Source organism: Mastomys coucha, unplaced genomic scaffold, assembly GCF_008632895.1.
Source record: "Mastomys coucha isolate ucsf_1 unplaced genomic scaffold, UCSF_Mcou_1 pScaffold23, whole genome shotgun sequence".
Taxonomy (NCBI): Eukaryota; Metazoa; Chordata; class Mammalia; order Rodentia; family Muridae; genus Mastomys; species Mastomys coucha.
The window spans coordinates 100,515,357-100,524,162 of record NW_022196906.1 but is presented as its reverse complement, the minus strand read 5'-3'; the positions used below and the strand labels follow the sequence as shown (position 1 = coordinate 100,524,162).

Sequence of the window (8,806 nt, the reverse complement as noted above, 5' to 3'; positions counted from 1 at the left end):
GAGAGAGAGAGAGAGAGAGAGAGAGAGAGAAAGAGAGAGAGAGTGTGTGACTTTCTCTCCTCTCTCTCCCCTTTTCTTTCTCACCTGCCTCTTAAGAGTTAAAAGAGCTCAGAATTTCTTTCTGGGTACTTGCCAGCCCAAGATGATTATGTTTTGTTCAATCAGCAGTGCTGACCCCCTAAATCCCCAGCTGCTGCATGTATGTGTGTGGGCTCTGTCAGTGGTTATTAGCACTGACCCCAATCATCACCACCATACCTTGCTGCATTCCTCAGTTACATTGATGTTGGAACTGACTTTCGGCAGATGGAATTAATTATGTTCTGGAAAAGAGATTAAAATAGGGTGGGGTGATGGTGATGGTGACAGTGACTGGATAGCTGTCTCACGTATTTTGTCAGCAGTGTTTTGGATAGAACCCAGGACCTCATGTATGCTATTCAAGTAGTCCACCGCTTAGCTATCCCATCAGCCATCCTATACAAGCAATATGCTGCTTGGCTGTGGGTGTGGTTCAAGTGGAACAGTACTTGCTGAGCATGCAAGAAGCTCTAAGATATATCTCTAATGAGAGCAGGGCATAGTGGTACTCATGTGTCACCCCAGCAGACCAGGGGTAGAGGCAGAAAGTTGAAGGTCATTCTTGAGTTCCAAGCCAGCCTGAGATACATGACTCTCAAAACCAATCAACCAACCAAGACAGCATATTGCTATGTTGTCCAGGCTGGTCTTAAACTCCTGATTATCCTATCTCAGCCTCTTGAATATCTGGATTACAGGTGTTTGCCATGAATCCCAAAGACAGATGGAAAACTAATACAATTATTTTTCTTACTTGTTTTGGGGGATTGAGCCCAGGATAACAGTATCACTAAGCCATGCTTACCCCTTTAGGGGGACTTTTCCCCTCTCTCTTTCCTTCTTTCTTTCTTTCTTTCTCTCTTTCTTCTCTTCTCTTTTCTTTTTTTCCTTTTTTTCTTTTTATTTTAACTTTTTTTTGAGATAAGGTCTCACTAGTCTAGGCTAGCTTTGAACTTGTTATGTAGACTAAACTGGTTTTGAGTTCTCAACCCCAAAGGAGGAATCATAAGTACTGAATGAAAACCAAGCTGATACAGTCTTAGGGTTTCTTTTTTTTTTTCTTTTTTCTTTTTTTTTTTTGAGACAGAGTTTCTCTGTATAGCTCTGGCTGTCCTGGAACTCACTCTGTAGACCAGGCTGTCCTTGAGTTCAGAGATCTGCCTGCCTCTGCCTCCCAAGTGCTGGGATTAAAGGCGTGCGCCACCACCGTCCGGCCAGTCTTAGGGTTTCTATTGCTGAGAGGAAACACTACGACTAAAGCAATTAGGGGAGGAAAGTGTTTATTGGCTTACAGTTCCACATCATTGTTCATCATGGAAGTAAGTCATGGAAGGAACCCCAAACAGGGCAGGAATTGGAAGGCTGGAGCTTACGTAGAGGGCATGGAGTGCTGCTTCCTGGCTTGCTTCTCATGGCTTGCTTAACCTGCACTCTTTCCTTTTCTCTTGAGACAGGGTTTCTCTGTGTGGCCCTGGATGTCCTGGAAGTCCCTTTGTGGACCAGTCTTATGGAACTATTTTCTCATTGAGGCTCCTTCCTTTCCGATGGCTGTAACTTGTTGACAGCAAGTTAGCCAGCATAGACATTTCCTTTTTGTCCTCCACTTTTGTGATAGAGTCTTGCTATATAACTCAGGCTGGTCTCAAACTTACAATCTAGTACGTGGCTAGCCTCAAACCAGTGATCCTCCTGTTTCATCTTTCTGAGGTTACAGGCATGAACCACTAACCCCAGCTCTGGGGACAGATTTCTGTTTGTCACATTTTATAAATTACATTTCTCAAAACCACTTTTGGCCAGAGTGCTTTATTTGTTTGGGGACATGGTTATAAGTGTGTGCTCTGAACTCAGGTACATTCACACACCACCCTTCTTTTAACCCTCCAGCTTCACTTTTCCATCTTTGGGGTGGGATGGTCTATACTTTTAACAATGTTGACATAAGGATTAAATGAACAATAACTATAAGATACATAAAGTTTTGCCTGGCATGCTGTCTTTCCGGCATTTAGCATACTGTTCAGAATAAGGTCAGTAGCAGGTAAGTACCTGCAGATTGGGGAATGTTACAATCCCACTCTCATCCCAGGCCTTGACTGAATACTGAAATGGATTAAAAAACATCCCCCAGGAGACTTTAATCTGGGTGATATGAAATGTATGCAGCTAGGAAATGGGGCAGGGTAGTCCTTAGACTGGGGGTGGAGCTCATAGGTAAGTTGCTTCTCTAGCATACACAATGGCTCTAGATTTGATCTCCAACATTGAAAGCTAAAGCCACTGTTTTCAAGGAAACGGACCATGTTTTCCTGGGCATGGTGGTACAGATGGTCTACCAGTAGTCCCAACTACTTGAGGAACTCAGGTAGAAGGATTGCCTTGGCTCACAAGTTCCACATCAGCCTAGGCAACGTACTGAGACACACACACACACCCTTAAAAAACCACAATAAAACCCAAGAATGGGATTGCTGGCACATTTATTTTATTATTTATTAGGTTCTTATGCATCCACCTTCCTTCCAATCCTCATTCCAACCTAATTTCTTCCAACCCCTCGACACTAACTAGGTAGGAGAAAAAGAAGGTTAGAGGGGGAAGGAAGTATAGACCTCTATAGGCCACTTCCTGCTGACTGTGCAGCAAGTCCAGTCTTCATTTTAGGAATATCCAGCAGCCCAGCAATAGTGAACACAACACCAGTGGGTGCTGGCAGTAGCTGCCTGCCACTGCCCTCTCGAGGCTCTTGAATTTGTACCCTTCTGGGGCTCTGGCATTTATACCCTCTCCAGTGTTCCCAGAATTAAACTATCTGTAGCTGGAAAAACACATGATCCTCCCCCTGCCCAAGAGCATGAGAGACAATTATAGTTAAGGACTGTGGACAAACTGAAGCAGCCTTATATCCCACACCCGGGATTTAAACACAAACATATTCATATAACATAGCTAGGGGTCTTTGTTTGTTTGTTTGTTTGTTTGGTTGGTTGGTTTTTTCTATTTTCTTTCTTCCTTTTTTTTCTTTTCTTTTTTTTTTTTTTTTAAGAAACCAAAGCTCTCACTACATGGGGTGGCTGTTGAAGAAAAAACAAAACAAAACAAAACAAAACAAAAAAAACAATTCTCTGTCACTTTAAAACGTGTTTCAGCCAGGCAGTGGTGGCGCATGCCTTTAATCCCAGCACTTGGGAGGCAAAGGCAGGTCGATTTCTGAGTTCGAGGCCAGCCTGGTCTACAGAGTGAGTTCCAGGACAGCCAGGGCTATACAGAGAAACCCTGCCTCAAAAAACCAAAACCAACCAACCAAACAAAAACATGTTTCAGAGAGACAATGGGTTTGGCATTCAGAAGTGGGAGTGGGTGGGCCAGAAGTCAGGCTGATGTAAGCACTTCTTGGATTGGGGCAAAATACAGGAAAAGTTGTTTTTTTTTTTTTTTTTTTTTTTTTTTTTTACCCCAGGTGTGAGTTCATAACAATGAAAGCCCAGGTCTATCTCTCCTCTCTTCTTCTGCTCCTTCCCTTCTTTCTTCTCCTCTTCTTTTCTACCCTCCCCTCCTCTCATGTCCTCCTTTCCCCCACCCCTCCCCTGTAGGGTGTGTGGGATGATGCTACCAGACTGGCATTAGAACTTGTGAAGCAGGGCATGCTCAAACCCTGAGAATCTCAAAGAGATCTGAGATGGTAGGAGTGAAGCTGCCCACTCCAGCCTCCAATGACTGCTTTTTTTTTTTTTTTTTTTTTTTTTTTTTTTTGGAGCCTTCATGTGGTTGTTGGGAATTGAATCTTTTTTAGGACCTCTGCTTGCTCAGGCCCAAAGATTTATTTATTATTGTACGTAAGTACACTGTAGCTGACTTCAGACACACCAGAAGAGGTCGTCAGATCTCATTATGGGTGGTTGTGAGGCACCATGTGGTTGCTGGGATTTGAACTCAGGACCTTCGGAAGAGCAGTCAGTGCTCTTAACCACTGAGCCATCTCGGCAGCCCCCAATGACTGCTCTCGAGACCACCAACTGAGAGGACCACTCAGTTACTTAGCTTAGCACCTGAAGTTCTTCTCTTTGCTAATGAGGTATCTGGATACCCTTAGCCTTCAGCCAGTGACCTTCCCTTCCTGGATGTTCTCACCCACCCTTCCCCCCCAAAAGTATATATCCCTGGTTCATCCTGAATAAAGTGTATGCATCTACACCCACACCCAATAAAGCAAGACAAACAAGGAAGGATGGTCTCAGAGAGCTGCTTCATTAAAGATTGTCTCAGGGAAGGCCTTTGCCTAAGTGAGCCTTGTCATTAAGACTCCTGAAGAAGGCCTTTTGTTTTTTTATCCCGCCCCTCCAGTACTGTGCACTTGCTCTCAATCAGACCGGATCCCTGGTTCCACTTTCCCATTGCTGCCTGGTGTGCAGATGCCCTGAGAGGTAATGCGGCCCAGAACCCCAGTTCCTGACTTTCTCTCCAGGTGGAACATTGGCAGTGTGCAGGTACTCAGAGAGGAGACCAGGAACCACTGCATTTGTCCCAGATGCCGCCTTTCCCTTCTGGTCTAGCTGTGGACTCCTGGACTTTGCCCTGCCTTCCTCAGGCAGGTGCATTAGCAGCGCCTGACACCTCTGGCAGAACTCAGATACCACACTCCCCTCTGGTCTCTTCTCTCTCCTTTCCTCTCCTCCCCTCCCTTCCTCTCTCTCTCCCCTCCCTTCCTCTCTCCTCTCTCCCCCTTCCCTCCTCTTTCTCTTCCCTCCCCTCCCTTTCTCTCTCCCCCTTCCCTCCTCTCTCCTCTCTTCTCCTCCCTTTCTCTCTCCCCCTTCCCTCCTCTCTCCTCTCCTCTCCTCCCTCCCCCTGCTTTCTCTTCTCATCTCTACTCTCCCCTTTTCCTCTTCTCCTCCCCTCTCCTCATTCCTGCCCTCTCCCTCCTCCTCCCCCTCTCTCTCTTTCTCTTGTGCCCTCCTCTCTCTCTCTCTCTCTCGTTATTTTTATTTATTTTATTTATTTATTTGATTTTTCGAGATAGAGTTTCTCTGTGTAGCCTTGGATGTCCTGGAACTCACCCTGTAAACCAGGGCTTCGAACTCAGAAATCCACCTGCCTCTGCCTCCAAAGTGCTGAGATTAAAGGCTTGTACCACCACTGCCCGTCTCTCTGTCTCTTGAGATGACTAGCCTTAAATTAGGGTTTCTCTTACTGTTGCCTTCTAGGTACCAGGATTCAATTTGAGTTTCCAAAAAGCCTAATCCATTTTTAATTTCACGAGGAAAACAAGGAAAACTTCTAAAAATAGATTCCCTTGACTAATGCAAGGAAGAAGGTCTCAACTTTTTTTTTTTTTTTTTTTTTTTTTTTTTTTTTTTTTTTTTTTTTTTTTTTTTTTTGGTTTTTCGAGACAGGGTTTCTCTGTGTATCCCTGGCTTTCCTGGAACTCACTCTGTAGACCAGGCTGGCCTCAAACTCTGAAATCCACCTGCCTCTGCCTCCCAAGTGCTGGGATTAAAGGCATGCACCATCATTGCCTGACCACTTGTGGTGGCTATTCCTGGTTGTCAACTTGATTATATTTGGAATGGATTCCAATCCAGAATAGGAGGGCTCACCTATGATCCAGATCTTGAGTCTGGAAGATACAAGTTTCTGACCTGGATCTTGGCATGGAGATCTTGAGGTATAGTGGCCACGAAAAGCTTAGGCCCAGGCAAGGTAGTACATGCCTTTAATCCCAGGAGACTGAAGCAAGGAGATCTCTGAGTTCAAGGTCATCCTAAAACAAAGCAAATCCCATATCCAGCGAGGTGGTACACACTTTAATCTGGGCCACACCTTCTGCTGGAGGCCTACATCAGGATGTTGGAAGAAGGAAGATCCTTCTTTGCCGCCTTGTACTTACTTGCCAGCACATCTGTTAGAACCTACTTCTACAGAAGACCAGCTGAAACAACTAGCCTCGTGGGACTGAGCAACTACTAGATTCTTGGACTTCCTATTCACAACTGCCCATTGTTGGGTTAACTGGACTATAGACTGTAAATCATCACAATAAATTCCCTTAATATATAGAGATGTTCTATATGTTCTCTAATTCTAGAGAACTTAGACTAATATACCACCTCTTCAATTCTTAAAGCTAAATTTGCTTTATCTTTCACCCAAGGGATTCCATACTAGGAGGACAATGGAGAAAATCAAGGACCTCAGGCTGCAAAGGGAAGTGAACCAGGTTTGAGGCATGCTTTGTCCATTTATAGCCTAGGATCAAGTTCTAACAACAGCAAAGAACTGCTAGAAACTGAACATGCTCCTCTCTAACCCACGGTCCTGCTTTTCAAGAAACACTAGAGTGGCCATAGATATCAGAACCCATTTGTAATGTCCTGAAAGATAATCTAAATGAAAATCTATGTGTATGGCACAGTGATTAAAAACTTAAGGTGCAAATGACTCACATTCAGAGCCTTTAGAAGAGTTGCTGGGGACAAGGAAGAAGAGTCTCAGAAGTCAAGCAGATGAGCGAGAATGGAAATTTAAGAGTATATTAAATTGGGCTGGAGAGATGGCTCAATGGTTAAGCCACTGCCCGGCTAAGAAGGGAATTTTTACACTCTTAATTTCATTAAACTTAAAAAAAGTAACAGACCCATTTACCCAATATTTTCATCTTTCACCCATATTCACTTTGCTGGGAGTGTGGTTGGGGGAGAGCCAAGGGAATGTAGTGGATCAAGCAGGGCGGTGGTGGTGCATGCCTTTAATCCCAGCACTTGGGAGGCAGAGGCAGGTAGATTTCTGAGTTCGAGGCCAACCTGGTCTACAGAGTGATTTCCAGGACAGCCAGGGCTATACAGAGAAACCCTGTTAAAAAAAAAAAAAAAAGTGGAGCGTACTTGCTAACACTCTCACACTTCAGGGAGAAAAATCCTGTAACCTTAACCTGCGTTGGAGTGTCAGCAATTCCCCCTCTGCAGCAACTCCCCCCCCCCCCCCAAGTCCCCTGGCCTCTGCCTCTGTAGTCTTTTAGATAATTCTAAAGACAGCTGCAGTCAACAGGAGCCCTGGACAGGTAGGGAGGAAGGGAGGAAAAGCAAGAATTACAATGGCATGCATCCATTTAAGAGAGAATAACTTTTGTTGGAGGCGACAGCTGTAGTAGCATTGACTATCCACAGAACCTGCAACGAATTTACACCTCATATCCGCACTATCTGGTTCCCGGTGTATTTGGACGTTATCCCAAATTGGGGAGTGTAGGAGCTCAGGCTCATTTGTACTGATTAGTGTGTGTTTTGGTAGTTAGTGAAATCCATTCAGTTGGCTCTATCAATTCCAGGCAGATTCTAGCGTGGAATTGTTTTTGTTTTCGTTTTTGTTCTTTTGGGGTTTTTGTTTGTTTGTTTGATTGTTTTTTTGTTTTTGGTCTCACTTATTCCTGAAAGGGTCCTTTGTAGTAAATACACCTTATTCACACAAGAATCGCCGTTTAGTGTCTTTCCCTGGGAAAGAACAACAGGACGCACAGCGGAACTTTGCTGCGGGTGGCTTGTGTTCCCGTCCGGGTGGCCGGGTGAGAGGGCCGGGAGGGGGAAGCTTTCTGGCGCGGACCGCGAGCGGAGGCTGAGAGCGCCGCCGCCGGAGAAGACCGACCCTCGGCCAGAGCCAGCCTGCGGCGCCCGGGCCTGGCTGGCTGCTTCCCGCCTCAGCCGCTTCTCCGGCTCCCGCCGCCGCAGACACCGTCCAGGCGGGTGCGGCAGAACGCGAGGTCCTACGGCCCAGCCCGGTCCGGTGCGGCCCGGATCCGTGGCACGGGAGGTGAGAGCCCCTGCGGTCCCCTTACTCCCTGCGGGGGCCGCTGGGACCCGCAACAATGGGGAAGCGGCCAGAGTCCCCGGCGTGCAGCAGCCTCGGGTAGCAAGCTACTCCTGGCGGCTTGGGCCTTGGGGGAGCTGGGTCCGACCTGGGAAACTCCAATGACTGGAGGCTTGGAGGGGGTCTTGGCATCCACCCGGGACTTCTGTGGGTTGATTTGGGGATTTCGTTGTCAAGGAAGGCAGTCGTAATTACCGAGACTGAACTACAGTGGCTATGCGCTCTTGGTTTTTTTTATTATAACACCGACACTCTAGAAGCTGACCATACAGTGGCGTGGTTTGAGGGAGAGGGATTGTGGTTCGAATTTTAGGGGCCTCTGTGGCTTGGTCCCTAATGGACATAGGGGTGGGTCTCTGTACTCCCTCGGGCGGTCTGAGAATTTGTTAGGCTGAGTCGGGTTTAGGGAGAAGAGGCATGGAGAGTTTAGCTTCTTTGAGGTAATTGGTGACTAGTTCCTGGAAAGGCACGAGCTTAGTTGGGCACAAAAGAGTTGAGCTAAGAGCTAGATGGGTCCTTCACGGCTAAGATGTATCCGAGTTAAGAGTGGTTCTCAGGTAGGAAACTTGTCGCAGAAGTAGGGTTAGCTGCCTTAGGTTAGGGAAAGGCCGATGGGAGCTGGGGAGGGAGAGAGAAGATGGCCGGCAGCTTCTTGGGGTCGAAGAATTGGCTTTATGTGGGTCATGGTGGTTGTCTGGGAGTAGAACAAGAGCCCTTTGCAGAGTAGGCTTCCTGATAGAGAATGACCTCTTACTGCGGGGGAGTGTGTGACTCAGATCTGTTAGATTACTGCTCTTGCTGGCGGATGTGGCTGACTGTGTTGGTGCCTGGACTTTGAAGCTGGAATGGGTATTTGGGGGGGGGGGGG

The 8,806-nt window shown here is 46.6% G+C and overlaps 1 protein-coding gene and 1 pseudogene across 1 annotated transcript in view; one reads left to right on the top strand and one right to left on the bottom strand.

Annotated features, from left to right (window-relative positions):
- Positions 1–8,806, bottom strand: part of LOC116073702 — a 26,049-nt pseudogene that overhangs the window by 17,131 nt on the left and 112 nt on the right.
- The window catches only part of Rad54l2 (RAD54 like 2), a 93,498-nt gene continuing 92,347 nt past the window's right edge, over positions 7,656–8,806 (top strand). Inside the window, exon 1 of the mRNA XM_031345963.1 lies at positions 7,656–7,881. The gene's annotated coding sequence lies outside the window, so the exon portion shown is untranslated. The remainder of the gene's footprint in view (positions 7,882–8,806) is intronic.